Source organism: Triturus cristatus, chromosome 10 (genome assembly GCF_964204655.1).
Source record: "Triturus cristatus chromosome 10, aTriCri1.1, whole genome shotgun sequence".
Lineage (NCBI taxonomy): Eukaryota > Metazoa > Chordata > Amphibia > Caudata > Salamandridae > Triturus > Triturus cristatus.
This window is the reverse complement of record NC_140593.1, coordinates 198764466-198781457: the sequence shown is the minus strand read 5'-3', so window position 1 is coordinate 198781457 and position 16992 is coordinate 198764466.

Below are 16992 nucleotides of genomic sequence, written 5' to 3'. Positions count from 1 at the left end.
CTGTCCATGTTGACTAATGTTGTCCTCATCACCCGCATGTGCCTCTGGACTGACATGACTGCCTTTGATTGCAGGCGCTGTTGCTTCAACATTTGGCCTTCGAGACCCAAGAAGACACCATGGCCGTCAGTGGGTGCTGGTGGACTCTGGACACGCGACCTGCGGCGCCCTCTTGCTCCCGTCTGTGCTGCCTGTGAGGTGTGGGGCACAGTGGCATGGCTCCCTTCCTGGGGCCCGGTGCGGTCTTCTGGGCCCATGCTGTCGTCTGACGAGGTGTCTAAGGCTCGTAGCCTGGCTGCTGGACGCCTCCTCATTCTCACACCTGCAAGCGGAGATGTGGCCGGTGATTCGAACATGAGTGGCGATGCTGGCTCTGGTTGTGGTGATGCTGGCTCTGGTTGTGGTGATGCTGGCTCTCGGTGAGGTGATGCTGGCTCTGGGTGCGGCGAGGCTGGCTGTGTTGGTGGTGCGGCTGCCAGTGGGCCTGCTCCCTGGTCTGTACTTGTGCTGGCTAGAGGTGATACTTGTGGCCGGTGTGCCGTCTCTCCTGCAGCATGCCCTGTCCTACATGATGTCACATCTGTGGACAGAAATACAACATTGGCTCAGTGTCCCCGAAGGGCTGCATTGCAAGCGTCACAATAAAACATTTCACATTCCAATATGTCCTCTGTCTCCTTGTGCCTCGAGTGCGTGACATGCCTTGTTGCCCTGTAACATTTACGTCATGGTTAGTGTTGCCCTGACTACATCTCCCGGAATGCATTGCCTGTCTGCACTGACACGTGTGGACTGCAGTGTGATTCTCGTTTCACAATGGGGGATGTGGGATAGGGGTAGGGGGGGCTACATTGCTGTGCTTTCGTCTTACCTTGGTGTGTTGCGGCTCTGGCAGAGCTGTCGGCGTCCCCAAGACCCACGACGCTCTCCTGCTGGATTGTGGCCGCCACCAGCTCCTCCAGTTCGGTGAGGGCAGGTGCCCTGTTGGTTCCACCTCCGGTCTGGCTGGCCTCCTTCTGGATGTCGCCCATCTTCCTCTTGGTTACAATCCTCAGGTCATACCAGCGCTTTTTGAGGACCTCAATGTCCCTGTGGGTCACTCCCACAGCATTGACCTGCGCCTGGATGGCCAGCCATATGTTGCGCTTTTCCGCCTCAGGCACTTGCAGGGATTGCCTTCCAAACAGCTTCTGGTGCTGCTTCACCACCTCCTCCACCAGCACCTGGAGTTCCTTGGGGCTAAATTTCAGCTTCCTCCTCCTTTCCCCTCCGTCTTTCTGTGTTCTCTGGCTGGACATGCTGTTCGTTTACCCGCTCGCACATGCAACGGCTCCCTGCCTCTCCTCTGCACTCCAAGCCTCTCCAGGGTCGGCTAATTATGTACACCTGCCTGGGTGTGGCCACTTCGGCTAATTCTGTACACCTGCCTGGGTGTGGGCACTTCCTGGTTGGGTGGGCTGTCGTTGCACAGGATTAGCTGTTTCGTCAAGTCATGTGATTTTATTTACCGAATCCGTACATACCGATTCGGTATTTTCCGATTCGGTAAATACCACCTCGGTATTTTCCGATTCGGTAAATACCACCTCGGTATTTACCGATTCGGTGAATTCCGATTCGTGATTACCGAATGTTACCGAATCGGTAACTGTTACCGAATTTTTACCTACATATAACTTACCGATTCTAATTTACCGATTCGGTACGGCTCGGTATTTAAGAACCGGTAAAATTTATTTACCTACATGAGGCCCCAGGTGTAGAAAAATAGACCTTAGTGTAATAAATGAAATAAGACCAAAAGAAAAAAATCCAATTAATAGAACTGGAGATATTGAATTAAAAAGTTTATAGTGAAAGTAGCGCAAAAAGTGCCAATTGGGGAAATCTGGTCGCGATGGACTGTGACAACGTCATAAGTTCAGCCTGCACGTGATGGACCATGACCCAGTAAGGCCCACCGAATAAGGATCCTTAAATCCTAGTTTGCGTAGTGTTACATGGATTCATGTCAAAGATGCGCAGTGCAGCGATGCAGAGGTTCGAACATTTGGAGCGGCTGCAGTGAGAGGTCCTGCTGCATTGTTGTTAAGGGTCCTGTCAAAGGGGCTTTCTATTCAAAGTCTGGCGTAGAGAATCCGGCACGCAGCTGGTGATGCATTTGTTCCGAGGAGCTGCGAGGCTGCGATGTGGAGTATGTCATCGTTGTCGAGGCTGCCGTCACCGAGAGATGCAAGGACCTGGGCTATGGCGTCCAGGTGTTGCAGGTGTTTGTGGCAAGTCCAATTCACATTACAGTAATGCTGAGTCGGTTCTGCTCAAGGAAGTGTTGCTCAGCAGAAAATATGTCTCGGTTCCACTTACAAGCACCATAGGCCCACTTCTAAGAGTCCAGAACTGGGGTGGCAACCCTTGGCAGGGTAGGCTCACAGATGGCAGAGACCAGGTGCAAGGAGGATAGAAGACGGTTACGACCCTGAGGCTTCAGACCAAGAGAACAGCCAACTAGCCCTTGAAGTCACTCTGGGGTCTGGGTTCAAGAGATGCAGGTCCAATCCTCCCCCAGGCAAGTGGGCAGAAGACAGCAGGACAGAATGGCAAAGCCAGTGTCCAGTAGAGTGCAGTCTAGCAGAGTGTGAGTCCTTCAGCAACACAGCAGTCCTTCTTCCTGCCAGAGTATCCACATATCCAGAAGTGTACTGAAAAGGTGGTGTCTGATGTCTTTCTTTTTTACACAGTTGTGCATTTGAAGTGGGGAGAAGCTCCTAGAGGCATGCCTTTGAAGTGCAGAGATGCCGTGCCTTCCATGCTCTAGCTATAGACTAACTACAGGGGGCAGGCAGCCCTTAGTCTGGAGGCAGGACATCGCCTGTTCAGGTGTAAGTGAGACTGGGCCCAGCTCCTCCCTCCCTTCCTGCCAGTGTAGTCATCATACAGACTTTGTCGCTCTGCCACCTGGCTGGGGCACCATTCATACTCCTGTCCCCAGAGATCTGGTGAAGATGAGGACTCTTCTGGGAGGGATTCAGGATCTTCTGGCAAAGAAGGCAATCGTGCCAGTCCCCCTGGAGGAGCAGATAATGGGTTGCTATTCCATTCTTCTTCTTGTTCAAAATGTGTCAGGGTGGTCAGGCCAGTTTTGGACCTCAAAAGAGTGAATGGGTGGGTCAGGACCATTCACTTCAAGATGGTGATTTTGCAGTCCATAAATCTGTTGGGGGGAGGGGGGGGTCCAGGACTTTATGACTTCTATAGACCTCCAGGAAGCTTATCTGTATGTTCCTATGGCATGAGAGTTTTCTGCGTTTTGCGATAGGGAACTGCCACTACCAGTTTGCGGTGTTGCCATTCGGCCTGAATTCTGCTCCCGGGTCTTCACCAAGCTATTAGCTCCATTGGTGGCCTTGGTTCACAGTCAAGGGATTTTTCTCCATCCCTATCGGAAGACTGGTTGGTCACACGGGGTGGTTCTGGACGTTTTGCTTGAACACGGTTTTCTTATCAATGGGGGAGAGTCCTGCCTTGTTTTGTCCTGGGATCGTCTCTTTATTGGGGCAAGATATCAACCAGATTTGTGGTGGTCACATTGCCTGAGGTTCGGGTGTCCAAAATCCAGTTTCACATTCTGGCTCTTTTGTACAAGCAGGTCCAGGTGGCGGCTCGTTGGCTCCAGGTCCAAGGGGATCTGGCGGCCATGGATTTTCTGGTTCCATCGGCCTGGTTTCATTTGCACAAACTAATGGCACACATTCTGGTGCATTGGTCTCCTCATTGTCTCCCCCTCTCTTCTCCGATTCCGGTGTCCCCTCAGATCAGGGAGGATCTGGGTTGATGGCTGATTCAGGGTCATCTGCTGCGGGGGATGTCTCTCTCTCCTCCAACGCCTTTGTTGGTCACCACAGATGCTAGCCTCTAGGGTGGGGGGCCTGGATGGGGTCCATCAGACCAGTGGCTTCTGATCCCACTTGCAGAGCAGGAGATCTTCGAATTGGAGGGAGTTGGGGGCTGTTTGTTTGGCTCTGATGGCCTTCTCACGGTTGCTGAGGGGCTCGGTTGTCCTGATAAGAGCGGACAACGTCACAACCATGGCTTATGTGAACAGGCAGGGGGGGACCCGGTCCTCCTCTCTGTCTCTGGTGGCAGAGAAGTTGTTTTGTTGAGTGGAGTCCTGTCTCTTCGCGATCTCGTCGATCCATAACCAAGGGGTGTCCAATTCTTTGGTGGATGCTCTCAGCAGGGCCATCCCATCCTCAGTGGATTTTTGCATGGGGTGTTCTGGTGGTGGACGTTTTTGAAAGTGCAGGCAATTCCAAAGTGTCCAGTTTTTGCTGCCGCAGTCAGGAGAGTTTGGCTTGGGCTGGGGATGCTCTCTCCTGCCCGTGGCCTCGGGGTCTTCTATATGCCTTCCCTCCCTTTCCCTGCTTCTCTGGTTCCTTCTGCAGGTTCGGTCTTTGGGGGAGTCAGTGGTCCTGATTGCCCCGGCTTGGCCTCGAGATTCTTGGTTTCCTCTGCTGGTGGAACTGCTGTCAGAGTTGGAGTGGTTGCTGCCCCTGACTCCGTCGCCTTTGTTGTTACCGGTGTTACAGCGGGATGTTCTGTTCTGGATGCACTTGGTGGCCTGGAGATTGAATGCTTAGGTCTGCTGCATAAGGGCGTTCCTGCAGGGTTGACCTTGACTTTGCAGGTGGCTAGGCACTCATCTACCAACAAATCATACTTGAGGAACTGTAGATGGTGTCCTGATACCGGTTTGGACCTCAACTTTTTGAGTAGAGAGACAAAACATGGACTTTTCTTTGAGTCCTGGCCCCCTTCAAACCCAGGCCTACATTTAACCACTGTGCAAGATATCTTGCCAGCTATAGGAGCTTTAAGACCACCCTGCATTAAAAGGTGGTGGGCTGTCTCCAGTTGCTAGGGTTAGTCTATCTTTCCAATGTCCTTCTTTGTAGATGGCACTTTTCCACAACTGGGTGGGATTGCGCCACTGAAGCGCTTCAGTGACATTACAAGATGACTTTCAAGCACATCACAGCCCTACAGCCTTATGCTGCTAACTCATCTGCACTACGGTTTGGTCACTAGTTTTGGCGTTCACTGTCTCCCCATGGAGTCAAGTTACTTACTGTTTAGATACTGTTTCTTCCTGTATTTGGACTGTGCATTGTGTTGATTTACTTGGCTGCTTGTGGGTCCTACTCTGCCCTTCTCCGGGATCCTGAGTCTGGCCATTTCTCTTTAAGACCCGTGAAATGTAATGGCATTTTTTAAAGTAAATGAATAAATGATATGCTGCTGCTACGAAAAAAACTTAAACCTCTGAAGGAAAAGATGATTTACTACAAGTGTACATCCATAAGAATGAGGTAAAGTGCTTGGCAGCTGAGATCAGTTCACACTCTGACATCCGCATGAGCAGAGTTTCAAGTCACAAGCGTCTGAACTCTTTCAACTCAGATTTGTGGAAGTGGCCACTTTGCCGGGTTCACTCGCCTTTCAAGGCACCCCGAGGTCTAAATGGATGGAACTCTTAGATTGATGGGCCCAGGTTCACCCTGTGCTTTCTTTCAAATGTCCTATTGTGTCACAGGGTGCACAGCACGCGGGCGCCTGGTGTTGCTAGGATGTCAACTGTGCCATTAGTCAATCTTTTAGACACTCTGTTGTGACATCGAATGACATATTTCGCGGCCCTATTGATTTTCGAAACATTTGTATTCTTATCTCAGAGGCGGCCCTTTCACCCTGCTGGGAGTCTCCCCCACAGCCGGCGCGTGGCTCATTGATTTGTTCTAAGATTGCACAATGATGTATTTGTATATCGCAAGAGGACTCCTTAAAATGTATAGCCTGATAGATTTAAAGGAATCCCTAAGACTAAAAGCTATGAGCATTTCCTTATTAGCAAAAAAAAACCATGTCAGTCATCTGCAGCAGAATAGGGTGATTTTGTACCTTCCTTTTCAATGTGGGTGAATCATTCACAACAAGCCAGACTTACCGACTTTTATCCTTTCCTTAGTGAATCGATATGTTAAATATCCTAATTATTATGTGCTAACAAAGTGCACTTTACAAGGAACTAAAAGTGCACATCTAACAACAAAACATAGAAAGACGTATGCCACCGAGCATTAAATAACCCCAGAAATTAATATAAACACCCCATGAACAATGGGCTGTTGTATAGAGTGATGGTGTGGTACACGTTCAGCCTGAAATCAAACGAAAATGGAGCAGTGCAACCGAGGAAAAAAAACAGCAAAATTATGTTATTGCTATTATTTGCAAATCTGTGTTTTGTGTTGCTGTGTTAGCCATGGCGTGTTAAGTTCTGATGTATTGTATAAGGTTGTGTAGCGTTGTGTAGTGTTATCTTGTAATGGATTTTATGTTGTGCTACGTCATCTAGTATTGGATTTGTGTTGTCATGAGTTATCTTCTATTTTATGTTGTGTTGTGTTATTTTGTATTGGATTTGGTGTTGTATTGTGTTCAACTAAGGTTTTGAGACTGTTAACATGTGAACTTTAGGTCTCTGCTGAGCACTTGTACTATCTGCTGATGAACGTGTGGAGGTCGAACCAACCAATTCAATTGTTCAGATTCTGTCATGGCAGCTCATGCTATCTTTTTGGGACATTTTACAGTAGTGTACATTTCACAAATAGTTGTTCTTTATTTTGAAACACTATTATTGAGAGGGATCCCTCCAGTTACATGGTCATACTGAAACCAGGAACATGTTTAGCATGTCTGACCAACTTAAAATGGGGTGCTGTGGGCCACATTACTTTTCCTATGTGATATGTATGGCAGATGTGTCGTGCCTCGATTACTGCAACAGTCTGTACTTGAATCTGAAAAAAGAACACCTGTACAGACTACAGCTAGTTCAAAATGCAGCGGTGAGACTGCTAACAGGCAAATTCCTAGATTTGCCTCTGCTCGAGACGGACTACGGCTACTGCACTGGTTGCCAGTAAGTAGACGAGCACAATTCAAAGCATTGTGCACGGTTTTCAAGGCACTGAGGGGCAGCGCCCCGGAATTTCTGAACAGTTGCTTTGATTGCTATGTTCCGGGTAGAGCGCTGCGCTCCGTCGACGGAAGGCTTGTAGCTGTACCACAAATAAAAAAAGCAAGTTGGGGAGGCAAGAGCTTTTCCTATTGTGTGGTCAAAACCTGGAAGAGTCTGCCGTTGCATCTCAGGAATGCCTCGGAGCTCCTTTTGTTTAGAAAGGCACCCTTTTGCTCCAGTGAGTCAGAGTACAGCGCCAGGACACCTTTGGGTAGAAGTGCGCTTTATAAGCTCCGATAACATAACATAACAGATGTTGTTGCAAGCACATTTTGACCCCATATTACCATAAGCAGATTTGTGAGTGTAACAAAAATATTTGTGCATATTAAAGCTGACAAGTTGCACCTGGGTTATGACAACAACATAATATCATACTACAACAACACAGAACAATAACAGCAATATAACAGACCATTACATATCAACACAGCAATTCAACACAACGAATGAGCAAAACAATACACTGTACCAACAGATTTTAACAAAATAATAACACAATACCTTTAAAAAGGCAACATCAATAAAACTCAACTAAACATATAACCTACCAATACAACAAATCATACATAATATTGCACCATCAAAAAACGATACAACAGTACAAATTGTTGTTGTAAAAAATAGGCTATTAGTTGGGGAGGATGTGAGTCCTTTCCCAGTAATAAATCCAAACTCTTGTCAGGTCTACTGTGCATGGTTCATTAATAAACCTGGGCTCAAACCCTGGTAGGCGTGGCATTCAGCAGTGAAGCTTTACATAACAAATAGTGTGTAAAGTATTTCCCAGTAACAAAACAATTAAAAAGCCAAACCACAACACAATTAAAATCCCATTTCTAAAACTCGAGAACATTTTAATAAGAAGATAAAGTAAATGATATTACATTTATTACAATCCAATAAGGGGAACCAGAGATGTGAAGAAAAAGCAAAGTGCCAGTTAGAAATAATTGGTCATGGTTGCCTCGGACCTAGGTGCAATTTCAGGCCAACCGCAATGGAACAAAGGTCGGATATACCAAGTGGGTCATCCCATTTAAAGTGCTTACCATCTGACTTAGTCTTTTTTATGGAAATTTAATTCCTTCAGCAGGCAAAGTTGAAGACTCTATCAGACAAAAATCCTCTCAAAGTCAGCTAGCAGTTGGATGATGTCCAGCTGAAGACATTAGTCTGAGTGGAAAAAGTCAAATTTTACACCAAGCTAAGTCTTTTCATTAGTCGGATACATTACGGTTCTTTACACAGTCAAGATGGTCTCTTTTTAAAGCTCACAATCCTCCGATGGGACAAGACTAGAAGGTTTATCCAAAGAGGTCCTCTCAAAATCTGACCTCTTTTCCATGAGGTCCCACTGCAGCTCCAAAGTACATTGAAGTCCCAACTTTTCAGACTTTCTGGAGAAGCTCCTCTTGGTCTAGTGTAAGGTTCCCAGGGCATCAGACACACGGAGTAGAATCCAGGATTCCCTTCATCAGAGGCCACCAGCAGGATCCAGTACAGTACCAGTTATCACTGGTCAACCTGTCACTCCAGGAAAAAAGGCCTCTTGCTTGTTTTTGTGTCTCTGTAACCACACATTAGGTCAGCCAAATGACCCTTGGAGTCCACTTCTCAGTTCTGTGTACAAGTGGGAGCAGATCCAGTCCATCAGGTCTGCACACAGGTCACAGTCCCCTGGCCTAGTCCTCTTCAGTTTTTTCCTTGGTCCAGAAAGTGTTCCGATGAGCTGGGTTTGAGGTACCAATTTTGGAGGATTTACAGCCAGCGGGAGTGGGTGACTCCTGGACACTTTCTAATTAATGAGAAAAAAGCTTCCAATGGCAAACCTTCCCTGTTTTTGCACCACATCCTGTTTGTCATACTGCAAACTATCACAAAGTGTGATATTCTGAGTAATTAGAACATAGTATAGCCAATGAAGGTTAGTGCTGTCCCAGCCACAGGTGTTTCTAGGGACATGAGTCTTTCCCTCCTCCTCAACTACACCAAAGTGGTTTTGAGACATGCTCCCCATCCCACTGGTCTGGTGCTGCAGTGGTAACAGTTGGCTCTGGGAACAAAAGATTCTCTTCCCAGGTCTGCGTTTACACTTCACTGTGAGTAGGCAGTCCTCACCCTGATTCCTTTCATGTTAATTAAGTTCCTTATTCCTTTCGAAATACCCTTCCAGGGCTGACAGGAGTCACATGCCTAACACCCGGTCTTCTTGCCGAAAGGTCTGAGCCATTGTTTCTGCTCTGGGAATAGCTTTCACACTTCATTAAGGGAAAAAAGCTGACAGGGGCCAGTTGATAGCAGGCTAATTGTAATTAGCCTACTTCAGGCAGGCAAAAAGCTAACTTTTTTAACGGTTCCTTTTCTGTATATTCAAAACAAATCCAACTTCATATTTAATTTTATTTTTAATAAATATATATTTTTAAGTGATTTTTAATTTCTGTGGCTTTTCACAGTCCAAAAATAGTATTTTATTTGAAATTTGGTTTTCCTCACAGGGCCAGCTATGGCCCTACTCAGTAAAAATAGCCTTTTAAAGGTTAGTTACTGTAGAAACATGTCAAAATAAAATTCTTACATGTTCTGTCACATTGTTGACTACAAGGCCTACTTAGTAGTGACTTAGTATTTAAAAGTAGGGTTCCTTCTTGCCAAAAAGAGTAATTATGACAGGTTCACCTGCAGGTTTAAACTCTGCATTAGGCCTGAAGTAATCTTGTTCCTTGTCAGCTTAGTGGATGGCACAATAGGTGTTGAAGTCCACAGGTATTGCATAACTTTCTATGCTATTGATTAATTTTGCTGCACCATATTAAATTGCCTTACTGGAAAGTTCAATATGCTAATGGTGCTTAACCAGTTACCAAAGGGAGGCAATCATGCTAAAAAGAGGGATTTTCTTACAGTTGTTAATTGTGCTGTATTGGATGGAGTTATATTTATATTGTGGTATTGTGGTATGGCATTTTCTTGTTTTGGGAATGTTGTTGGTCTGTTAGTTTGTGTGGTAAAAGGATAATATTGTGTGAATATGGTGTATATTGTTGTGTATGTGTGGTATACCTCTGTTTTGTTTTGCATTCATTGATTTATTTAAGTGTTTTGTTGTGCTATTATGTACGGCTCTCTTGTTGTGATGGCATATCATTATTTCGAGTTATTGTGGCAGGGGTAGCCGCTTTGGAGAGGGACTCAATCTGTCTATACAGCAAAATAATTATGTTGCCCATGCCTTTCGGTTACATTTTTCTTATGTAAATGGCCACATAAATTATTCATTGCCTCTGTCATACTGTCCATTTTCTCACCCTTGGACCTATGGCATTCCGCTATACTATTAGTCAAATGTTGCAAGCCCTTTTTTCTGCTTTTGTTTGCTTGTCTTGTAGGCGCTTTATTGTCAACATTGAGAGCTGTAAACCTCCAAACAACTGTACTTTCTCTCCAATATTTTGAGTTGGTACAGATCTTCTAGATTGTGGCCTCAAAACACTTAGAAGTCACTCACTACAATGTCTGGACCCGCCTCACTGCTGGTTCTTTCTATTTCAGATTTCTATTTCTATTTCTGTTTGTGTGCCTGACTCCATGGGCTTGATTTTTGAGTTTGAATACATTCAGGTTTTGTAAGCCTTTGCCTCTGTGTTCTCAGTGTGACTCCAACAGAGTTAAACCTCTCTTGTATGGAGATCCACGTTTAACTTTTTGGGGAATCTGGCACATAAATTGGGATATGCAACATGCTACTCTGTAAGAATTTGTAATTCCTTCTCAGAGAATTTTAATTTTCCTTTCTTGTCTCCTGCATTCTTCTCAGGATCTTGCCAAGACATTTTGATGGTTTACAAGGGTGCATGGCTAAACATATCAAAGAATTTTGGGGGATTGAGAAATCACTCTCTAACCTGAGTGCTCTCCAGTCCTTTACTGAGCATGTGGTGTATTTATTCATATCTGTGAGGTTATCATTAACTGCCAAAAAGTAACTCGGTTCACAATTTACCAAATAAGGAAATGTAATTTGGAAAATAGCAAATGCAAATTATACCAATTTGGTAAACGTTTACCTAATACTATTGTTCATATCAAATGGCAGCAGATGCATTAGATTAACTTTTACAAGTTCTAAGTTAAAAATTGAAAAGGCCTGTATTGTGTGTCTCAGGGGTAAAACCTTTCAATATTGTAGACTCTTTCTTAAATATTTGGAAGTTTGTCTCACGAAAAAATATTGACCTTTGAATTTCTAGTTATTGACCAGCCACTCCTCTACCTAATACTTGGAATCTTCTCCTTTGCATGCTGGTTGGGGCGAATTAACTTGAAAAACCTAATCTTCTTACCACAGATCCTTTATCTTTGTTGAGTTTTTCCAATTATGTTGCCTAGTCATTTTCCAAAGCCTGCATGCTGCCATAACATCATATATTTAGCCTTTTGAGCAGATTTGTTATGCTTTTGTGCTACTTTCCCAATGATAAAGGTGTGGACGAGTAAGCACTTCCTAATTCGAAGTCATTCTACTGGGCATCTAAACGGATAAGGTTAGCGAAGCTACTGCAGAATGTTTTCAATAGGCCAACATTGATTATTGTTTATTTGAGTTCACTTCAATCTTTTTTTCCTATTACATCTTCCTAACATTTTTAAAATTGTGAACCCGTCAAGTGTAAAGTTTTATTTACAGCTCATGTAAAGCACTCATCCATCTGTGGGCACCTCACACTGAGATGGCAGGTACAGAGATTTAGAATGAAAATGGCTGCTCTTCATACAGAAAATCAAAGTCTTTTACAAATTGAGCACAAACACAGTTTTAAAATTCCATATACTACGTTGTCTTGTAGGCATTGACGTCTCCTGCCTGGACCCATCAATGAAAATAAACAAAAAAGCACAATAATCAGCTCAATCCACTTGCCTAACCTAAAATCTTTTACCCCTAGCCTGAAAGTTAACCCTCAATCCAGAATGTGCCCCTTATTGTATGCAAGAAAGCCATCCCTTTTGCCCCATCACTCCCATTTTGTGACTACTAGATGGTGGTTTTCTAACTCTGATTGTGCCCTGGGCTCTGCTAACCAGACCCAGGGACTGTGCAATGTGTAAAAGGTGCATGGTAATTAGGTATAATTATAATGGTACTCACAGCACATCTGTAAGTCCCTAATTTATGGTAGTACATGTAGGTTTAAAGGCCCAGAAGATTTAATTTGCGTGTAAATCTGTGTTGCCTGCTGTCATTTTAAATGCAGCCCTGCTATGCAGGCTGCTTTTAAGATAAAATTATATGCAAATTCGACTTTCGAATCAAAAGGACTTCCAAAGTCTTAAACTGCCTTATTGTAACATATAAGTCACCCCTATACTCTAACATGGAAAGGCTTTATTAAACTTTAATAATGTTTAACTATTGACAGGAGTGAGATAAATTGATACTGTCAAAGTGTCTAAATAATAGTTAGAATAAATCTAACAACTTGCCAAGGTTAGATTTATTATAACTATGACAGAAAATAAGTTATAGAACTTGCTTTTCTGATGTGTCCAAATCCAGCTCTAGAGTGGCCTCTCCTTTGACATGCTGAACCAAGCTGCTTTGATGAGGTGTGAAGTGGTCTTTAATTATACAAAGAGACATCTAGTGGGAGAAGATCTGCAGGTCAAAGGGAAGTGTGCGCTACTAGATAGAAAGATTTATCCTATACTACTTCCAAAGATTATTATGCTCACATAGAGTATAGAGTAGCGAGGCACAAGAGGAACGAAAGAAGTGTGAACAAAAGGCGGGAGCACTAAAGGTGTTTGGACGAGAAACCTCACTCACCCGAGGGTCACATGCTTCATCATTGGGTCCCTCCACACACTGGGACTGCAAGGTACCCAACGTGGGCTACAATTTTCCCACTAGGCAGTCTCTTGAACCTCGCAAGGCAATTTTTGACCAATTCATTTTGAAAAGTTTATTCTCCAAGAACAATTTAGGGGCTTTGGAAACAATGAGATATTGTGGTGTAATGTTGGCTCTCAAATATACAGTAAAAATAGCCGTGTGTAGGGCTGTCCGAATCTGTTTTCTTTTAAGATTAGTCAGTTTCGTCCACTCTTCAGTCTGTGCTAGTGTTTGTGAAATGTGTGTATCTAAGATACTTGGGGTTTGTAGAATGGTCTGTACCATCTCTTCATCAAAGGTGAGGCCTTTGTTAACAGTCATCTTGCCTACCGCTGTCAAATCCTATAGATTAACTCCAGACTAACCTAAGGCTAAGGTCCCTCATACAATTTCAGGGAAGAAGTATACACTTTTGATTGTGGTGGTGGTGTCCACTGGTGTTTTGGAATTTACATTGATGCATACATTTGATAGGCTCCTCGGGCCTCAGCGCAGGTCATGGCGTCACAGCGGCATCGTTGACGATGTCAGAAACAGGTTTACTTACTTCTCTTGAGTTTCTTCCAGCTCCTAACAACAGGAACAACCTTCAGAGGCCCAACACAGTTACAGGCACCTCCTGGAAGGTAAGAACTTCCAGCAAGGAAGTTCAGGGGAGCTGGGGGTGAAGTCTTTTTGTCCCTGAGACTTCAAAACAGGAACAAGCCCTTGGAGACCTTCTTCAAGCAGGGGACACAGCACACAGCAAAGTCCTTCTACTTTCCTTGGCAGAAACAGCAACTGCAGGCCAACTCAAGACACACAGCAAGGACAGTACTTCCCCTCAGTTTCTCCAGCTCTTCTCCTTGGCAAAGGTTCCTCTTGATTTCAGAAGTAGTCTAAAGTTCAGGGGTTTTAGGTCTAATACTTATACCCTTAAATGTCTTTGTTCTCTTTGTGCAGGGGGCTCTGAGCCCAGTTCAAACCAGTTCTGCCTTCACTGGTGCATGACCACAGGAGGTGGAGACAGTATTGTGCAAGGGGACAGGCCCCATTGAGGTGCAGGGTAAATTTCCTCCCATCACTCCATATGCAGCCAGGGTTTATTCAGCTCAGGGCTGGGTCATCCAGGAAGTACAAGCACACTTCACTCCCCCAAAGGCTGTCTACAGGGAATGCGCATCCTCTTTCTCTCTCACACTGAAACCAGACAGTCAATCCACAAACAGGCAGAGGCACACAGAAAGGTTAAACAAGAAAATAGCCACTTTCCAAAAGTGCTATTTTCAAACGCACAATTACTAAAAGATGTGTTATTAAATCCTGAGTTCAGGGATACTAGACTCCGGTTTTCAATCTTATCCCTATGGGAAGATACGCTTGTAAAATGTTACAAAGTATTCCCCATTCTGTCCTATGGGCAAGATAGCCTTTCAATAGTGAAAAGCGAAATTGTCATTATTTCACAATCAGGACATGTTCCACACATCAGAACATGTCCTACCTTTCACATACACTGCACACTGCCCAGGGGGGTATCTTGGGCCTACCAAAGGGGTGTCCTATGTGCAAGGAAATGTAAGGGTAGGGCCTGGCAAGTGGGTGCACATGCCAAGTCAACATGGCAGTTAACAAACTGCGCACAGGCACCGCGGTGGCTGGCCTGAGAGATCTTTTCAGGGCTATTCATGTGGGTCGCACAATCAGTGCTGCAAGCCCACTAGTAGCATTTGATTTACCAGCCCTGGCACACTCTGTGCACTTTACCAGGGACCTACTGGTAAAACAAATATGCCAATCAGGGAGAACCAATCGCAATATCAATTTACACAGGGAGCACTTGCACTTTGACACCGATCAGCAGTGGCAAAGGGCCTAAAGCATCTAAGCCAGCAAAAACGAAATCCAGCACAGCATCAAAAACATAGGGGGTAGAGGCAAAAAGTCAGGGAAAACCACGCCAAGGATGCCAGGTCTAACAGTGGGTTTTAAGGTACAGGGACTCTTAGAGTGGCACAAAAGGTGCTGCAACCCTCAGATGCCTAACCTGGTCACAGAGTCCTTGGTACCCATGGTAGGGGCTTACCTGTGGCCAGAGATGTGATAATTAGGGGTACAAAGGTATAGCTTCGGGAAAGAACACACAGGCCCTGGGAACCTGATTGGCAGGGACCCAAGGCACATTGAGTTAAAGTGCATCATGTGTCAGGCAAAAAGTGAGGAGTAACCATGCAAAAGGGCGCCCTTTCGTACAGGTACCTACCTACCTACACCTACTAAAAAAGGATGCTGTGCTGCATTATGCGGGAAGGATAAATGAGAGTCAAATGTATTAAGAAATGGTACTTGTCCTCTGCTTCTGCACTCTTCTGCTTATTAACGCCTGCTTCAAAGAGGCATTATTTTTTGGGGCAAAACCCTGTATGTTATTGATAGTAGATAACGTTTTGCATCAACAACCATGGATGGGGGGCAAAGGAGCGCCCATGTACCACTCATTGCACACCACCTTGACACAGAGTAACACAAAGCAGCGCTTTACTTTACTTTCAGGCATCTTTAATGTGCAAAATGTATTTTGTGCTGGACGGTAAGTCTAGAAAATAGCATTTTGTACAGGTTTACATTACTTTTGTGATGCAAACCCTGTGCAAAATATTTGAAAATCTGGCTCTGTATGTCTGTTTCAGAGTCAGTACCAGGGCACATGCAGTAAGTAGCATGCAATAATGAATCCAATGATATTCACTGTTCTTCAAGCCCCCACAGTATCACCTAACTAAAATACAAACATATCCATGTTTTATTAACTTGTGAAGGCTCCACAATCAGATCTACTGTTCTATATGAAGTCAGTGTACATAACAAGAGAACTTCCTTCTGAGCATACTGTGGAAAATCACCTTTGAGCATGGCAAAAGTTCCCATCCTGTCTTTGCTTTTCCCACCGTGTCAGTGCATGCCTCTGGAAGTGGTTTGTGTTTATTTCTCGAATCGGCCACAGGGACTTCATTCTGACGCCTCTTTGATGTGCATACCTAACTAGTTTCCAAAGAAAATCAAAAGCCAGACAGCACTTCCCTGCTGTAATTACCCTTTTTCCTAGATGGAATTTTAGCAGTTGAGAAGTTTTCCGGTGATACAGGTTTCTGCACTTTAATGGTAGGATGTAATATATCAGATTGTCAGTCATAGTTACACTAACAGGGTGGGGACTATGGATTTGTTCCAGTGTTATGTGTTGCTAAATCATGCACTGACATTTTTCATTCCGTGCCCTTTCACAATCTCAGCAAATATCTGAATCACACAGCTAGGACCTGCCACCGACACAAACCTTGCATGCCTGGCTTACTGCAATAATCATTGCAAAGGGATCCGTAGGCAATGCAATGGAGCAAACAAAGAACCAGCAGCCAGGTGTGTCCCAAACATGCACTCTTGGAGCAATCGTATTTCCGGAAGCAAAAGATGTATACAAAGCTACCAATGGAAGACATTGGCCTGGAACGTTCAACCGGGACGTCAGTGCACTGAGCCTACACGTAGTATTGACGCTGAGGAAGGTTTCTAGGAAAGCTGATGTAGAGAGGGACTAACCATATATCCAGCTACTGACCTATCAGTGCCAGATTAAACCCTGTGGAGGCCCCTAGGCAGTCGAAATTTCGGGGTCCCCCCCGTAAATTATCTCCAAATACGTATTTAATTTTAATTTTACCAGCCAACAATTTTAATAAACCAATTTTATTATACAAAACTAAGCATTAACAATTATTAGTGTTTCTTAAAAATAAAGCATTCTTTTTAGTTTTAATAAACTAATAAAACTTTAAATATTCACTTTCCTCAATTTGTGGTGAAATCTTTCAGAATATCTTGGAAGTCTGGTATTCAGTGGCCATAATGGCAAGTGAGTTTAGTCGTTCTTGTGTCACTGAAGATCGATTTCGAGATCAAATCAATATTATTTTCATCCGTTGTCACGGGTTCCCTTAAAGGAGTGGGGCCCATAGGCCCGTGGCTACTTTACCTA